This window comes from Leuresthes tenuis, unplaced genomic scaffold (genome assembly GCF_036924035.1).
Source record: "Leuresthes tenuis unplaced genomic scaffold, fLeuTen1.0.hap1 SCAF_22, whole genome shotgun sequence".
Lineage (NCBI taxonomy): Eukaryota > Metazoa > Chordata > Actinopteri > Atheriniformes > Atherinopsidae > Leuresthes > Leuresthes tenuis.
This window is the reverse complement of record NW_027325376.1, coordinates 991,852-1,010,522: the sequence shown is the minus strand read 5'-3', so window position 1 is coordinate 1,010,522 and position 18,671 is coordinate 991,852. Positions and strand designations below refer to the sequence as shown.

General features: G+C 49.4%; 1 pseudogene; it reads right to left on the bottom strand.

Moving 5' to 3' along the window:
- Positions 1-5,126: 5,126 nt before the first annotated feature.
- On the bottom strand, positions 5,127-17,062 carry LOC140281483 (asialoglycoprotein receptor 2-like; annotated as a pseudogene).
- Between the last annotated feature and the right edge of the window lie 1,609 nt (positions 17,063-18,671).

Below are 18,671 nucleotides of genomic sequence, written 5' to 3'. Positions count from 1 at the left end.
GTCGTAATGATGAGGACTCTGGGCGGGGCTCAGGCTGTTTAATGGCGGCTTTGTGCTAAATATGTGTAATGATGAGGACTCTGGGCGGGGCTCAGGCTGTTTAATGGCGGCTTTGTGCTAAATATGGTCGTAATGATGAGGACTCTGGGCGGGGCTCAGGCTGTTTAATGGCAGCTTTGTGCTAAATATGGTCGTAATGATGAGGACTCTGGGCGGGGCTCAGGCTGTTTAATGGCGGCTTTGTGCTAAATATGGTCGTAATGATGAGGACTCTGGGCGGGGCTCAGGCTGTTTAATGGCAGCTTTGTGCTAAATATGGTCGTAATGATGAGGACTCTGGGCGGGGCTCAGGCTGTTTAATGGCAGCTTTGTGCTAAATATGTGTAATGATGAGGACTCTGGGCGGGGCTCAGGCTGTTTAATGGCAGCTTTGTGCTAAATATGGTCGTAATGATGAGGACTCTGGGCGGGGCTCAGGCTGTTTAATGGCGGCTTTGTGCTAAATATGGTCGTAATGATGAGGACTCTGGGCGGGGCTCAGGCTGTTTAATGGCAGCTTTGTGCTAAATATGGTCGTAATGATGAGGACTCTGGGCGGGGCTCAGGCTGTTTAATGGCAGCTTTGTGCTAAATATGGTCGTAATGATGAGGACTCTGGGCGGGGCTCAGGCTGTTTAATGGCAGCTTTGTGCTAAATATGTGTAATGATGAGGACTCTGGGCGGGGCTCAGGCTGTTTAATGGCAGCTTTGTGCTAAATATGTGTAATGATGAGGACTCTGGGCGGGGCTCAGGCTGTTTAATGGCAGCTTTGTGCTAAATATGTGTAATGATGAGGACTCTGGGCGGGGCTCAGGCTGTTTAATGGCAGCTTTGTGCTAAATATGGTCGTAATGATGAGGACTCTGGGCGGGGCTCAGGCTGTTTAATGGTGGCTTTGTGCTAAATATGGTCGTAATGATGAGGACTCTGGGCGGGGCTCAGGCTGTTTAATGGCGGCTTTGTGCTAAATATGGTCGTAATGATGAGGACTCTGGGCGGGGCTCAGGCTGTTTAATGGCAGCTTTGTGCTAAATATGGTCGTAATGATGAGGACTCTGGGCGGGGCTCAGGCTGTTTAATGGCAGCTTTGTGCTAAATATGTGTAATGATGAGGACTCTGGGCGGGGCTCAGGCTGTTTAATGGCAGCTTTGTGCTAAATATGTGTAATGATGAGGACTCTGGGCGGGGCTCAGGCTGTTTAATGGCGGCTTTGTGCTAAATATGGTCGTAATGATGAGGACTCTGGGCGGGGCTCAGGCTGTTTAATGGCAGCTTTGTGCTAAATATGGTCGTAATGATGAGGACTCTGGGCGGGGCTCAGGCTGTTTAATGGCAGCTTTGTGCTAAATATGTGTAATGATGAGGACTCTGGGTGGGGCTCAGGCTGTTTAATGGCGGCTTTGTGCTAAATATGGTCGTAATGATGAGGACTCTGGGCGGGGCTCAGGCTGTTTAATGGCAGCTTTGTGCTAAATATGTGTAATGATGAGGACTCTGGGCGGGGCTCAGGCTGTTTAATGGCGGCTTTGTGCTAAATATGGTCGTAATGATGAGGACTCTGGGCGGGGCTCAGGCTGTTTAATGGCAGCTTTGTGCTAAATATGTGTAATGATGAGGACTCTGGGCGGGGCTCAGGCTGTTTAATGGCAGCTTTGTGCTAAATATGTGTAATGATGAGGACTCTGGGCGGGGCTCAGGCTGTTTAATGGCGGCTTTGTGCTAAATATGGTCGTAATGATGAGGACTCTGGGCGGGGCTCAGGCTGTTTAATGGCAGCTTTGTGCTAAATATGGTCGTAATGATGAGGACTCTGGGCGGGGCTCAGGCTGTTTAATGGCAGCTTTGTGCTAAATATGGTCGTAATGATGAGGACTCTGGGCGGGGCTCAGGCTGTTTAATGGCGGCTTTGTGCTAAATATGGTCGTAATGATGAGGACTCTGGGCGGGGCTCAGGCTGTTTAATGGCAGCTTTGTGCTAAATATGGTCGTAATGATGAGGACTCTGGGCGGGGCTCAGGCTGTTTAATGGCAGCTTTGTGCTAAATATGTGTAATGATGAGGACTCTGGGCGGGGCTCAGGCTGTTTAATGGCAGCTTTGTGCTAAATATGTGTAATGATGAGGACTCTGGGCGGGGCTCAGGCTGTTTAATGGCAGCTTTGTGCTAAATATGTGTAATGATGAGGACTCTGGGCGGGGCTCAGGCTGTTTAATGGCAGCTTTGTGCTAAATATGGTCGTAATGATGAGGACTCTGGGCGGGGCTCAGGCTGTTTAATGGCAGCTTTGTGCTAAATATGGTCGTAATGATGAGGACTCTGGGCGGGGCTCAGGCTGTTTAATGGCAGCTTTGTGCTAAATATGGTCGTAATGATGAGGACTCTGGGCGGGGCTCAGGCTGTTTAATGGCGGCTTTGTGCTAAATATGGTCGTAATGATGAGGACTCTGGGCGGGGCTCAGGCTGTTTAATGGCAGCTTTGTGCTAAATATGTGTAATGATGAGGACTCTGGGCGGGGCTCAGGCTGTTTAATGGCAGCTTTGTGCTAAATATGTGTAATGATGAGGACTCTGGGTGGGGCTCAGGCTGTTTAATGGCAGCTTTGTGCTAAATATGTGTAATGATGAGGACTCTGGGCGGGGCTCAGGCTGTTTAATGGCAGCTTTGTGCTAAATATGGTCGTAATGATGAGGACTCTGGGCGGGGCTCAGGCTGTTTGATGGCGGCTTTGTGCTAAATATGTGTAATGATGAGGACTCTGGGCGGGGCTCAGGCTGTTTAATGGCGGCTTTGTGCTAAATATGGTCGTAATGATGAGGACTCTGGGCGGGGCTCAGGCTGTTTAATGGCGGCTTTGTGCTAAATATGTGTAATGATGAGGACTCTGGGCGGGGCTCAGGCTGTTTAATGGCAGCTTTGTGCTAAATATGTGTAATGATGAGGACTCTGGGCGGGGCTCAGGCTGTTTAATGGCGGCTTTGTGCTAAATATGTGTAATGATGAGGACTCTGGGCGGGGCTCAGGCTGTTTAATGGTGGCTTTGTGCTAAATATGGTCGTAATGATGAGGACTCTGGGCGGGGCTCAGGCTGTTTAATGGCAGCTTTGTGCTAAATATGGTCGTAATGATGAGGACTCTGGGCGGGGCTCAGGCTGTTTAATGGCAGCTTTGTGCTAAATATGGTCGTAATGATGAGGACTCTGGGCGGGGCTCAGGCTGTTTAATGGCAGCTTTGTGCTAAATATGGTCGTAATGATGAGGACTCTGGGCGGGGCTCAGGCTGTTTAATGGCAGCTTTGTGCTAAATATGGTCGTAATGATGAGGACTCTGGGTGGGGCTCAGGCTGTTTAATGGCAGCTTTGTGCTAAATATGGTCGTAATGATGAGGACTCTGGGCGGGGCTCAGGCTGTTTAATGGCAGCTTTGTGCTAAATATGTGTAATGATGAGGACTCTGGGCGGGGCTCAGGCTGTTTAATGGCAGCTTTGTGCTAAATATGGTCGTAATGATGAGGACTCTGGGCGGGGCTCAGGCTGTTTAATGGCAGCTTTGTGCTAAATATGTGTAATGATGAGGACTCTGGGCGGGGCTCAGGCTGTTTAATGGCGGCTTTGTGCTAAATATGTGTAATGATGAGGACTCTGGGCGGGGCTCAGGCTGTTTAATGGCAGCTTTGTGCTAAATATGGTCGTAATGATGAGGACTCTGGGCGGGGCTCAGGCTGTTTAATGGCGGCTTTGTGCTAAATATGTGTAATGATGAGGACTCTGGGCGGGGCTCAGGCTGTTTAATGGCAGCTTTGTGCTAAATATGGTCGTAATGATGAGGACTCTGGGCGGGGCTCAGGCTGTTTAATGGCAGCTTTGTGCTAAATATGTGTAATGATGAGGACTCTGGGCGGGGCTCAGGCTGTTTAATGGCAGCTTTGTGCTAAATATGTGTAATGATGAGGACTCTGGGCGGGGCTCAGGCTGTTTAATGGCAGCTTTGTGCTAAATATGGTCGTAATGATGAGGACTCTGGGCGGGGCTCAGGCTGTTTAATGGCGGCTTTGTGCTAAATATGGTCGTAATGATGAGGACTCTGGGCGGGGCTCAGGCTGTTTAATGGCAGCTTTGTGCTAAATATGGTCGTAATGATGAGGACTCTGGGCGGGGCTCAGGCTGTTTAATGGCAGCTTTGTGCTAAATATGTGTAATGATGAGGACTCTGGGCGGGGCTCAGGCTGTTTAATGGCGGCTTTGTGCTAAATATGTGTAATGATGAGGACTCTGGGCGGGGCTCAGGCTGTTTAATGGCAGCTTTGTGCTAAATATGGTCGTAATGATGAGGACTCTGGGCGGGGCTCAGGCTGTTTAATGGCGGCTTTGTGCTAAATATGTGTAATGATGAGGACTCTGGGCGGGGCTCAGGCTGTTTAATGGCAGCTTTGTGCTAAATATGGTCGTAATGATGAGGACTCTGGGCGGGGCTCAGGCTGTTTAATGGCGGCTTTGTGCTAAATATGGTCGTAATGATGAGGACTCTGGGCGGGGCTCAGGCTGTTTAATGGCGGCTTTGTGCTAAATATGGTCGTAATGATGAGGACTCTGGGCGGGGCTCAGGCTGTTTAATGGCAGCTTTGTGCTAAATATGTGTAATGATGAGGACTCTGGGCGGGGCTCAGGCTGTTTAATGGCAGCTTTGTGCTAAATATGGTCGTAATGATGAGGACTCTGGGCGGGGCTCAGGCTGTTTAATGGCGGCTTTGTGCTAAATATGGTCGTAATGATGAGGACTCTGGGCGGGGCTCAGGCTGTTTAATGGCAGCTTTGTGCTAAATATGTGTAATGATGAGGACTCTGGGCGGGGCTCAGGCTGTTTAATGGCGGCTTTGTGCTAAATATGGTCGTAATGATGAGGACTCTGGGCGGGGCTCAGGCTGTTTAATGGCGGCTTTGTGCTAAATATGGTCGTAATGATGAGGACTCTGGGCGGGGCTCAGGCTGTTTAATGGCAGCTTTGTGCTAAATATGTGTAATGATGAGGACTCTGGGCGGGGCTCAGGCTGTTTAATGGCAGCTTTGTGCTAAATATGTGTAATGATGAGGACTCTGGGCGGGGCTCAGGCTGTTTAATGGCAGCTTTGTGCTAAATATGGTCGTAATGATGAGGACTCTGGGCGGGGCTCAGGCTGTTTGATGGCAGCTTTGTGCTAAATATGGTCGTAATGATGAGGACTCTGGGCGGGGCTCAGGCTGTTTAATGGCAGCTTTGTGCTAAATATGTGTAATGATGAGGACTCTGGGCGGGGCTCAGGCTGTTTAATGGCGGCTTTGTGCTAAATATGTGTAATGATGAGGACTCTGGGCGGGGCTCAGGCTGTTTAATGGCAGCTTTGTGCTAAATATGTGTAATGATGAGGACTCTGGGCGGGGCTCAGGCTGTTTAATGGCAGCTTTGTGCTAAATATGTGTAATGATGAGGACTCTGGGCGGGGCTCAGGCTGTTTAATGGCAGCTTTGTGCTAAATATGTGTAATGATGAGGACTCTGGGTGGGGCTCAGGCTGTTTAATGGCGGCTTTGTGCTAAATATGTGTAATGATGAGGACTCTGGGCGGGGCTCAGGCTGTTTAATGGCGGCTTTGTGCTAAATATGGTCGTAATGATGAGGACTCTGGGTGGGGCTCAGGCTGTTTGATGGCAGCTTTGTGCTAAATATGGTCGTAATGATGAGGACTCTGGGCGGGGCTCAGGCTGTTTAATGGCAGCTTTGTGCTAAATATGGTCGTAATGATGAGGACTCTGGGCGGGGCTCAGGCTGTTTAATGGCGGCTTTGTGCTAAATATGTGTAATGATGAGGACTCTGGGTGGGGCTCAGGCTGTTTAATGGCGGCTTTGTGCTAAATATGTGTAATGATGAGGACTCTGGGCGGGGCTCAGGCTGTTTAATGGCAGCTTTGTGCTAAATATGGTCGTAATGATGAGGACTCTGGGTGGGGCTCAGGCTGTTTAATGGCGGCTTTGTGCTAAATATGTGTAATGATGAGGACTCTGGGTGGGGCTCAGGCTGTTTAATGGCGGCTTTGTGCTAAATATGTGTAATGATGAGGACTCTGGGCGGGGCTCAGGCTGTTTAATGGCAGCTTTGTGCTAAATATGGTCGTAATGATGAGGACTCTGGGTGGGGCTCAGGCTGTTTAATGGCGGCTTTGTGCTAAATATGGTCGTAATGATGAGGACTCTGGGTGGGGCTCAGGCTGTTTAATGGCAGCTTTGTGCTAAATATGGTCGTAATGATGAGGACTCTGGGCGGGGCTCAGGCTGTTTAATGGCGGCTTTGTGCTAAATATGTGTAATGATGAGGACTCTGGGTGGGGCTCAGGCTGTTTAATGGCAGCTTTGTGCTAAATATGTGTAATGATGAGGACTCTGGGCGGGGCTCAGGCTGTTTAATGGCGGCTTTGTGCTAAATATGTGTAATGATGAGGACTCTGGGTGGGGCTCAGGCTGTTTAATGGCAGCTTTGTGCTAAATATGTGTAATGATGAGGACTCTGGGCGGGGCTCAGGCTGTTTAATGGCGTCAGGTGCGCTGAGTGTGTTTCTGACAGATGAAGCGCAGCCGGCTGGAGCAGTGAAGGTCGTTCAGGCGCCCGTCGCTGTGGAGGTGGGCGCAGTCTTCGTCTCCAGGACCGAGGCCGTGACGGGTCCAGCTGTCGGGCTGCCCAGGTTTCCACCGTCTGGGGAAGAGAGGCACAGAACAAATGTTTAGTTATTCAAAGACCTGAGAATTATTGATCCGATCGATCACAGCATTCTGTTACAGAGACTTGAACATGTTATTGGGATTAAAGGAACTGCATTAGGCTGGTTTAAGTCATATTTATCTGATAGATTCCAGTTTGTTCTTGTAAATGAAGAATCTTCCTCACACATTGGAGTAAGTCATGGAGTTCCTCAGGGTTCCGTGCTTGGACCGATTCTTTTTACTTTATACATGCTTCCATTAGGTAACATTATCAGACAGCATGGCATAAATTTCCATTGTTATGCTGATGATGCTCAGCTGTACTTATCTATGAAACCAGATGAAACCAACAGGTTGGTCAGACTACAAGCCTGTCTTAAAGACATAAAAACCTGGATGACTCAGAACTGTCTGCTTCTGAACTCAGACAAAACTGAAGTCATTATCTTTATTACTATTTTCTGCTTTTTGCCTCATCTTCAGCCCTTGTTCCTGAGCATTTTCAGTGTTTTTTCTTTGTTCAGCCACTGAACTCTGAGCTATGAAGCATTCAGGCAGAAAAAAGGCTCCTAACTCAAGGGATGAACCAGTGTTGTGTCTGGTTATATAGTTACTTTAGATTATATTTCCTTGGCTTCTAGTTCTACAGGGAGGAACCTTGGAGTTATTTCTGACCAGGATCTGTCCTCTCCTCTCTGACTCTCATATAAAACAGGTTTCTGCCTTCTTTCACCTTCGTAATATCATTAAAATCAGGACCATCCTGTCTCAGAGCAGAGAAACTGCTCCATGCATCTGTTCCTTCAGGACTGAACTACTGTAATTCCTTATTATTGTTCCGTCCCACAGATTCTCTGAAAAGCCTCCAGCTGATCCAAAACCCTGCAGCCAGAGTTCTGCTGAGATCTAACAGCAGAGATCATGTTTCTCCAGCTTTAGCTTCTCTTCATTGGCTCCCTGTTAAATTCAGAATAGAATTTAAGCTTCTTCTCCTCACATATAAAGCTCTTAATGACCGAGCTCCATCATATCTTAAAGATCTCACAGTTGGATATTTCCCCAACAGAGCACTTTGCTCTCAGGCTGCAGGTTTCCTTGTGGTTCCCAGAGTTTCTAAAAGCAGAATGGGAGGCAGAGCCTTCAGTTATCAGGCCCCTAAAAGCAGAATGGGAGGCAGAGCCTTCAGTTATCAGGCCCCTAAAAGCAGAATGGGAGGCAGGGCCTTCAGTTATCAGGCCCCTAAAAGCAGAATGGGAGGCAGAGCCTTCAGTTATCAGGCCCCTAAAAGCAGAATGGGAGGCAGAGCCTTCAGTTATCAGGCCCCTAAAAGCAGAATGGGAGGCAGAGCCTTCAGTTATCAGGCCCCTAAAAGCAGAATGGGAGGCAGAGCCTTCAGTTATCAGGCCCCTAAAAGCAGAATGGGAGGCAGAGCCTTCAGTTATCAGGCCCCTAAAAGCAGAATGGGAGGCAGAGCCTTCAGTTATCAGGCCCCTAAAAGCAGAATGGGAGGCAGAGCCTTCAGTTATCAGGCCCCTAAAAGCAGAATGGGAGGCAGAGCCTTCAGTTATCAGGCCCCTAAAAGCAGAATGGGAGGCAGAGCCTTCAGTTATCAGGCCCCTAAAAGCAGAATGGGAGGCAGAGCCTTCAGTTATCAGGCCCCTAAAAGCAGAATGGGAGGCAGAGCCTTCAGTTATCAGGCCCCTAAAAGCAGAATGGGAGGCAGAGCCTTCAGTTATCAGGCCCCTAAAAGCAGAATGGGAGGCAGAGCCTTCAGTTATCAGGCCCCTAAAAGCAGAATGGGAGGCAGAGCCTTCAGTTATCAGGCCCCTAAAAGCAGAATGGGAGGCAGAGCCTTCAGTTATCAGGCCCCTAAAAGCAGAATGGGAGGCAGAGCCTTCAGTTATCAGGCCCCTAAAAGCAGAATGGGAGGCAGAGCCTTCAGTTATCAGGCCCCTAAAAGCAGAATGGGAGGCAGGGCCTTCAGTTATCAGGCCCCTAAAAGCAGAATGGGAGGCAGGGCCTTCAGTTATCAGGCCCCTAAAAGCAGAATGGGAGGCAGAGCCTTCAGTTATCAGGCCCCTAAAAGCAGAATGGGAGGCAGAGCCTTCAGTTATCAGGCCCCTAAAAGCAGAATGGGAGGCAGAGCCTTCAGTTATCAGGCCCCTAAAAGCAGAATGGGAGGCAGGGCCTTCAGTTATCAGGCCCCTAAAAGCAGAATGGGAGGCAGGGCCTTCAGTTATCAGGCCCCTAAAAGCAGAATGGGAGGCAGAGCCTTCAGTTATCAGGCCCCTAAAAGCAGAATGGGAGGCAGAGCCTTCAGTTATCAGGCCCCTAAAAGCAGAATGGGAGGCAGAGCCTTCAGTTATCAGGCCCCTAAAAGCAGAATGGGAGGCAGAGCCTTCAGTTATCAGGCCCCTAAAAGCAGAATGGGAGGCAGAGCCTTCAGTTATCAGGCCCCTCTCTGTGGAACCAGCTGCCAGTTTGGCTTCAGGAAGCAGACACCCTCTCTACCTTTAAGATCAGGCTGAAACTTTATGAATAACTACGGTTCTATAATATCAGTTGGATTGAATTGGACTGTATATGGACTCACTGGCTTTGGTTATAAGTAAATAAACTCAAATTGAAGTAAAAACATTTCCATCGTTTCAAACAGAAGCTGTTCTTTGAGGTTTGACTCAGATGTGAACCGAGTGCTGCCAGCAGCAGCAGAAACCCGAGTGAAGGCTGAATCTGAGGTTTCAGACTGAGGAAGATGGTCCACCTGCGGTCCATGACGTACGGCGTCTCGTTGACCCACTCCCACCTTTCTGACTTCTCATCAGTCAGACCCACCCAGTAGAAAGAACCAGAGGAGTGGTCTGTCACAAAGTCCTGGTGCAGAGAGGCAAAGAGGTCAAAGGTCAAACAGCCAAGAATCAGTAACTGTTTCATACATGACAGACGATAAAAACAGTTTTTATGCTGACGACACCATCTTTTATCCACTTTCATCCTGACTGTGCAGACAGACAGGTAGGCAGACAGACAGGCAGACAGACAGGTAGGCAGGCAGACACAGACAGGCAGACAGACAGGTAGGCAGGCAGACAGACAGGTAGGCAGGCAGACAGACAGGTAGGCAGGCAGACACAGACAGGCAGACAGACAGGTAGGCAGGCAGACAGACAGGTAGGCAGGCAGACACAGACAGGCAGACAGACAGGCAGGCAGGCAGACACAGACAGACAGGCAGGCAGACAGACACAGACAGACAGGCAGGCAGACAGACAGGCAGGTAGGCAAACAGACACAGACAGGTAGGCAGACAGACAGGCAGGCAGACAGACACAGACAGGCAGGCAGACAGGCAGACGCAGACAGACAGGCAGGCTGTCTCACCCAGTCTTCGTCGGTTATGAGTATGACCAGGTGAGACTCGTGTCCGTTGCACCAGTCTCGAGCTTCATGCCAGGACAAAGTTGTTTTGCTGTAGAAGTAACAGCTGGAGCCAGAATTCACCCAACCGAGAGCGCAGCAGCTGCTGGAGGTGGAACCTGAGGACAGACGGACGGCGTGTGACCGAGTCTGGGGCTGAAAAACCTGCACAGATACACCCTCTACGTGCACAGATACACCCTCTACGTGCACAGATACACTCTCTACGTGCACAGATACACTCTCTACGTGCACAGATACACTCTCTACGTGCACAGATACACCTCTACGTGCACAGATACACTCTCTACGTGCACAGATACACACTCTACCTGCACAGATACACTCTCTACGTGCACAGATACACTCTCTACCTGCACAGATACACTCTACGTGCACAGATACACCCTCTACGTGCACAGATACACTCTCTACGTGCACAGATACACTCTCTACGTGCACAGATACACTCTCTACGTGCACAGATACACTCTCTACCTGCACAGATACACTCTACGTGCACAGATACACCCTCTACCTGCACAGATACACTCTCTACGTGCACAGATACACTCTCTACCTGCACAGATACACACTCTACCTGCACAGATACACTTTCTACGTGCACAGATACACCTCTACGTGCACAGATACACTCTACGTGCACAGATACACTCTACGTGCACAGATACTCCTCTACGTGCACAGATACTCCTCTACGTGCACAGATACACCTCTACGTGCACAGATACACCCTCTACCTGCACAGATACACTCTACGTGCACAGATACACTCTACGTGCACAGATACTCCTCTACGTGCACAGATACTCCTCTACGTGCACAGATACTCCTCTACGTGCACAGATACACTCTACGTGCACAGATACACTCTCTACCTGCACAGATACACTCTACGTGCACAGATACACCCTCTACCTGCACAGATACACTCTCTACCTGCACAGATACACTCTCTACGTGCACAGATACACTCTCTACGTGCACAGATACACACTCTACCTGCACAGATACACTTTCTACGTGCACAGATACACCTCTACGTGCACAGATACACTCTACGTGCACAGATACACTCTACGTGCACAGATACTCCTCTACGTGCACAGATACTCCTCTACGTGCACAGATACACCTCTACGTGCACAGATACACCCTCTACCTGCACAGATACACTCTACGTGCACAGATACACTCTACGTGCACAGATACTCCTCTACGTGCACAGATACTCCTCTACGTGCACAGATACTCCTCTACGTGCACAGATACTCCTCTACGTGCACAGATACACTCTACGTGCACAGATACACTCTACGTGCACAGATACACCTCTACGTGCACAGATACACCTCTACGTGCACAGATACACTCTCTACATGCACAGATACACTCTACGTGCACAGATACACCTCTACGTGCACAGATACACTCTACGTGCACAGATACACTCTACGTGCACAGATACACCTCTACGTGCACAGATACACTCTCTACATGCACAGATACACTCTACGTGCACAGATACACACTCTACCTGCACAGATACACTCTCTACGTGCACAGATACACTCTCTACGTGCACAGATACACTCTACGTGCACAGATACACCTCTACGTGCACAGATACACCTCTACGTGCACAGATACACCTCTACGTGCACAGATACACCTCTACGTGCACAGATACACTCTACGTGCACAGATACACCTCTACGTGCACAGATACACTCTCTACATGCACAGATACACTCTACGTGCACAGATACACCTCTACGTGCACAGATACACCTCTACGTGCACAGATACACCTCTACGTGCACAGATACACTCTCTACATGCACAGATACACTCTACGTGCACAGATACACTCTCTACATGCACAGATACACTCTACGTGCACAGATACACCTCTACGTGCACAGATACACTCTACGTGCACAGATACACTCTCTACATGCACAGATACACTCTACGTGCACAGATACACCTCTACGTGCACAGATACACTCTACGTGCACAGATACACCTCTACGTGCACAGATACACCTCTACGTGCACAGATACACCTCTACGTGCACAGATACACTCTCTACGTGCACAGATACTCCTCTACGTGCACAGATACACTCTCTACGTGCACAGATACACTTTCTACGTGCACAGATACACTCTCTACGTGCACAGATACACCCTCTACCTGCACAGATACACTCTCTACGTGCACAGATACTCCTCTACGTGCACAGATACACTCTCTACGTGCACAGATACTCCTCTACGTGCACAGATACACTCTCTACGTGCACAGATACACTTTCTACGTGCACAGATACACTCTCTACGTGCACAGATACACCCTCTACCTGCACAGATACACTCTCTACGTGCACAGATACACTTTCTACGTGCACAGATACACTCTCTACGTGCACAGATACACACTCTACCTGCACAGATACACTTTCTACGTGCACAGATACACTTTCTACCTGCACAGATACACCCTCTACGTGCACAGATACACTTTCTACGTGCACAGATACACTTTCTACGTGCACAGATACACTTTCTACCTGCACAGATACACCCTCTACGTGCACAGATACACTTTCTACGTGCACAGATACACTTTCTACGTGCACAGATACACTTTCTACCTGCACAGATACACCCTCTACGTGCACAGATACACTCTCTACGTGCACAGATACACTCTCTACGTGCACAGATACACTTTCTACCTGCACAGATACACTTTCTACGTGCACAGATACACTTTCTACGTGCACAGATACACTTTCTACCTGCACAGATACACCTCTACGTGCACAGATACACTTTCTACGTGCACAGATACACTTTCTACGTGCACAGATACACTTTCTACGTGCACAGATACACTTTCTACCTGCACAGATACACTTTCTACGTGCACAGATACACTTTCTACGTGCACAGATACACTCTCTACGTGCACAGATACACTTTCTACGTGCACAGATACACTTTCTACGTGCACAGATACACCTCTACGTGCACAGATACACTTTCTACGTGCACAGATACACACTCTACCTGCACGGATACACTTTCTACGTGCACAGATACACCTCTACGTGCACAGATACACTTTCTACGTGCACAGATACACCTCTACCTGCACAGATACACCCTCTACGTGCACAGATACTCCTCTACGTGCACAGATACACCCTCTACGTGCACAGATACACTCTCTACGTGCACAGATACACTCTCTACGTGCACAGATACACCTCTACCTGCACAGATACTCCTCTACGTGCACAGATACTCCTCTACGTGCACAGATACTCCTCTACGTGCACAGATACACTCTCTACCTGCACAGATACACCCTCTACGTGCACAGATACACTTAAAACCCATTTTTACTCCCTGGCATGAGACTCTGCTTCTGCTTCATTGCTTTTCCTGTTTCTACACTGTTGTCATGTTTTGTGTCTGCTACTTGGTGCTGTTCTTCCTGTGCAGCACTTTGTTTCAGCTGTTTTTGAAATAAATAAAGTTTTCGTATCATCGCTTTAGAAAACGTGTGTTCTGCTCACTGTTGTTGATGAAGTTTTCCAAAGAACATTTGAGCGCAGCCACCGTCCTGCTGATGGTGTCCAGAGCTGCGAGCTGCTTCAGCGCCTCCGACACTGAGGAAACACACACACACACACACGTGCACGCTGTGTCAGGAAGCTGGTCGTCAGGTGACAGCAGTGAGGTGTGTGACATGCTGCTGCGTTACACCTGAGGTCAGCTGCTCCTTGTTGTTCTCCACAGCGAACTTCAGCCGCTGAACGTCTTTGGCCGTGTCTGGATGAGAGGAGGTGGGTCAGAATGAGGCAGCGGTGGGTCAAACTGAGGCACCTGGACAGGTGTGTTACCTTTGGTGAGCTGCTGGGAGCTGCTCAGGGACTCCGACAGGTTGGAGACGGTTCTCTCTGCAGACCACAGTCGGTTCAAAGTGTTCGTATCTGAATGCACAGCAGAAGTTTGTATTCAGGCAGTATTTGGACTGGATAGTGGTGGTATTATTGCCACCTTCCATGTGGGAGATCTGGGTTAAAATCCCCTGCATGGAAGGTATTACCTCCAGTAGGAGTCCTTAAGCAAGGCCCCCTTACCCTACCTGCCTACCTGTAAGTCGCTTTGGATAAAAGCTAAATACATAAACAGAAACAGTATTTCACTCACATTGACTTTGGGTTTTAAAACACTACAAACCTGCAATCTGATGCTTTTCACCGGCTGTTTGTTCAGTCTTTTTATCTGAGGGCATTTGTCTGTTGTTTAAGGGACTGATGTAAAAGCTGTCTCTGTGGCTGAAGTGTGGGACTCTCACAGCTCCAGAACCAGAAGGCTCAGCATGTCCCCGCTTTGGGGCGGAGCTGACCGGACGCCCGGGTGAACTCCTGACCGGACTCCCGGGTGAACTCCTGACCGGACGCCCGGGTGAAGTCCTGACAGGACTCCCGGGTGAAGTCCTGACAGGACTCCCGGGTGAAGTCCTGACAGGACTCCCGGGTGAAGTCCTGACAGGACTCCCGGGGGAACTCCTGACAGGACGCCCGGGTGAACTCCTGACAGGACTCCCGGGTGAACTCCTGACAGGACTCCCGGGTGAACTCCTGACAGGACTCCCGGGTGAAGTCCTGACAGGACTCCCGGGTGAACTCCTGACCGGACGCCCAGGTGAACTCCTGACAGGACTCCCGGGTGAAGTCCTGACCGGACGCCCGGGTGAACTCCTGACAGGACGCCCGGGTGAACTCCTGACAGGACTCCCGGGTGAAGTCCTGACCGGACGCCCGGGTGAACTCCTGACAGGACGCCCGGGTGAACTCCTGACAGGACTCCCGGGTGAAGTCCTGACCGGACGCCCGGGTGAACTCCTGACAGGACTCCCGGGTGAAGTCCTGACCGGACGCCCGGGTGAACTCCTGACAGGACTCCCGGGTGAAGTCCTGACCGGACGCCCGGGTGAACTCCTGACAGGACTCCCGGGTGAACTCCTGACAGGACGCCCGGGTGAACTCCTGACAGGACTCCCGGGTGAAGTCCTGACAGGACTCCCGGGTGAAGTCCTGACAGGACTCCCGGGTGAACTCCTGACAGGACTCCCGGGTGAAGTCCTGACAGGACTCCCGGGTGAAGTCCTGACAGGACTCCCGGGTGAACTCCTGACAGGAGATCCGCTCTAAATACCAATCAGTCATTCCAGCTGTGTGAAAAGCTCAGATCTCTCTGACTAAAGACTGATTAGAACAGTTTCATAGTTCAATAAAGTTGGAATGAAAACACCTGAGAACACCTTTAAGTGTCCATAAAGTTCTTCCTCGTCTTCATAAGAAGTGAACTACAACAGCTGCATTTTTAATGTCTGCGACATGCTGCCTGCTCGCTGAAGTTAGAGGGAAAGGCCTGTGGGAGGCCAATAGTTAGACAAATACTTTGTTTTCTTTGGCTGAGAACATCTTCGTTAACGAGAGAACAATAAAAGCACAACGAAGCGTCCGTTAGCTGCCTGCTGAGCCACGTCTCTCACACTGATGGGCTGACATGGACAGCTAATAAACATGATGCTGCAACAGCTGCAGGAGTGTTTGTGAAGCTGCTAAAGCTGCCTGAAGTCTGAACTTGGAGCTGGGAATGATAACTGGCTGATAACGGCATTTTGCTCTGTGCACACAGACGTGCTCGCTGACAGAAGTGCACAGTTCAATGTGTGCGACTGATTTCATCAGACACAAAGGTGACAGCAAACATGTTCTAGTGGTTTCTCTGACTTTGGTGACAGTTGCAGCCTTTTTTTCAGGCTGGGATCTCTGATATTCTGAGTAAAACAGAGCAGCCCATCAGCTCCACAGCAGCTGGCTGTATAGTGGTGCATCAGTAAAGCTGTTTCTTTGAGTTTTGGAGTGATTCCCCTGGATAAACACACAACCACCAGCAGAGAATGGAAGTGAGAAGACTGTTCTGAGAAGAAAAAGTAGTTTTGACCAGAGAAAAATGTTCAAATGCATCTGTGGTGCTATGTAGTGTCCCTGAAGGCCTCAGTCTGTGGTGCTATGTAGTGTCCCTGAAGGCCTCAGTCTGTGGTGCTATGTAGTGTCCCTGAAGGCCTCAGTCTGTGGTGCTATGTAGTGTCCCTGAAGGCCTCAGTCTGTGGTGCTATGTAGTGTCCCTGAAGCCCTGACCCAGTCTAACTCCTGGTAATCATGAAGCCCTGACCCAGTCTAACTCCTGGTAATCACGAAGCCCTGACCCAGTCTAACTCCTGGTAATCACGAAGCCCTGACCCAGTCTAACTCCTGGTAATCACGAAGCCCTGACCCAGTCTAACTCCTGGTAATCACGAAGCCCTGACCCAGTCTAACTCCTGGTAATCACGAAGCCCTGACCCAGTCTAACTCCTGGTAAACATGGAGGTCTCAGTGCAGCTGGGGGTGTACTCACTGACGGCTCCCACGGCTATGATCAGAATCAGAAGGACCGCAGCCGTCAGGCCAGGAAACAGCCAGCGTCTGAACCTGGAGGGACCCGAGAAGTAGACGGGCCGAGGCTCTGAGAGACGGACGGACGGGCATCAGAAACACTCAGCGACATCACTCTGCAGCCGCTGCAACTCAGACAGACACGTACCTTTGTTCCAGAAGGAGGAGCTGTCGTCCTCGGCTTCGTCACGGTATTCGGTCGTCATGGCGACGTCTCCCTCTGTGGTCCTTCAGCTGCCGTGTGGTCGCTCGTCTTTGCTTCACTGTGGACGAAGAAGGCTGAAAACCAGCCTAACGCTGAGCTGCGGGTCAATGACCACAAAACGACCTTTGAACTGGAAAACTGTGTGTTTACAGATGTGCTGCGAACATCCGACCAGGGAAGCTGCTCTGAAGCGTGTTGGACTGAAAATCACTTTTCAGCTTCTCCAATGTGTTCATGTGGCAGCTGACATATGTTCTCTGACTCTTCACATGTTCTCTGACTCTTCACCTGTTCTCTGACTCTTCACCTGTTCTCTGACTCTTTACATGTTCTCTGACTCTTCACCTGTTCTCTGATTCTTCACCTGTTCTCTGATTCTTCACATGTTCTCTGACTCTTCACCTATTCTCTGACTCTTCACATGTTCTCTGATTCTTCACATGTTCTCTGACTCTTCACACGTTCTCTGATTCTTCACATGTTCTCTGACTCTTCACCTGTTCTCTGACTCTTCACACGTTCTCTGACTCTTCCCCTGTTCTCTGACTCTTCCCCTGTTCTCTGACTCTTCACCTGTTCTCTGACTCTTCACCTGTTCTCTGACTCTTCATCTGTTCTCTGACTCTTCACCTGTTCTCTGACTCTTCACCTGTTCTCTGACTCTTCACCTGTTCTCTGACTCTTCACCTGTTCTCTGACTCTTCACCTGTTCTCTGACTCTTCACCTGTTCTCTGACTCTTCACACGTTCTCTGATTCTTCACATGTTCTCTGACTCTTCACCTGTTCTCTGACTCTTTACATGTTCTCTGACTCTTCACCTGTTCTCTGACTCTTCACCTGTTCTCTGACTCTTCACCTGTTCTCTGACTCTTCACCTGTTCTCTGACTCTTCACACGTTCTCTGATTCTTCACATGTTCTCTGACTCTTCACCTGTTCTCTGACTCTTTACATGTTCTCTGACTCTTCCCCTGTTCTCTGACTCTTCACACGTTCTCTGATTCTTCACATGTTCTCTGACTCTTCACATGTTCTCTGACTCTTCACATGTTCTCTGACTCTTCACCTGTTCTCTGACTCTTCACAAGTTCTCTGACTCTTTACATGTTCTCTGAGTCTTCACACGTTCTCTGACTCTTCACCTGTTCTCTGACTCTTCACATGTTCTCTGACTCTTCACCTGTTCTCTGACTATTCACCTGTTTTCTGACTCTTCACCTGTTCTCTGACTCTTCACACGTTCTTTGACTCTTCACACGTTCTCTGATTCTTCACCTGTTCTCTGACTCTTCACCTGTTCTCTGACTATTCACATGTTCTCTGACTCTTCACACGTTCTCTGACTCTTCACCTGTTCTCTGACTCTTCACACGTTCTCTGACTCTTCACACGTTCTCTGACTCTTCACCTGTTTTCTGACTCTTCACCTGTTTTCTGACTCTTCACCTATTCTCTGACTCTTCACAAGTTCTCTGACTCTTTACATGTTCTCTGACTCTTCACCTGTTCTCTGACTCTTCACAAGTTCTCTGACTTTTTACATGTTCTCTGACTCTTCACCTGTTCTCTGACTCTTCACATGTTCTCTGACTCTTCACCTATTCTCTGACTCTTCACACGTTCTCTGACTCTTCACAAGTTCTCTGACTCTTTACACGTTATCTGACTCTTCACACGTTCTCTGACTCTTCACACGTTCTCTGACTCTTCACCTGTTCTCTGACTCTT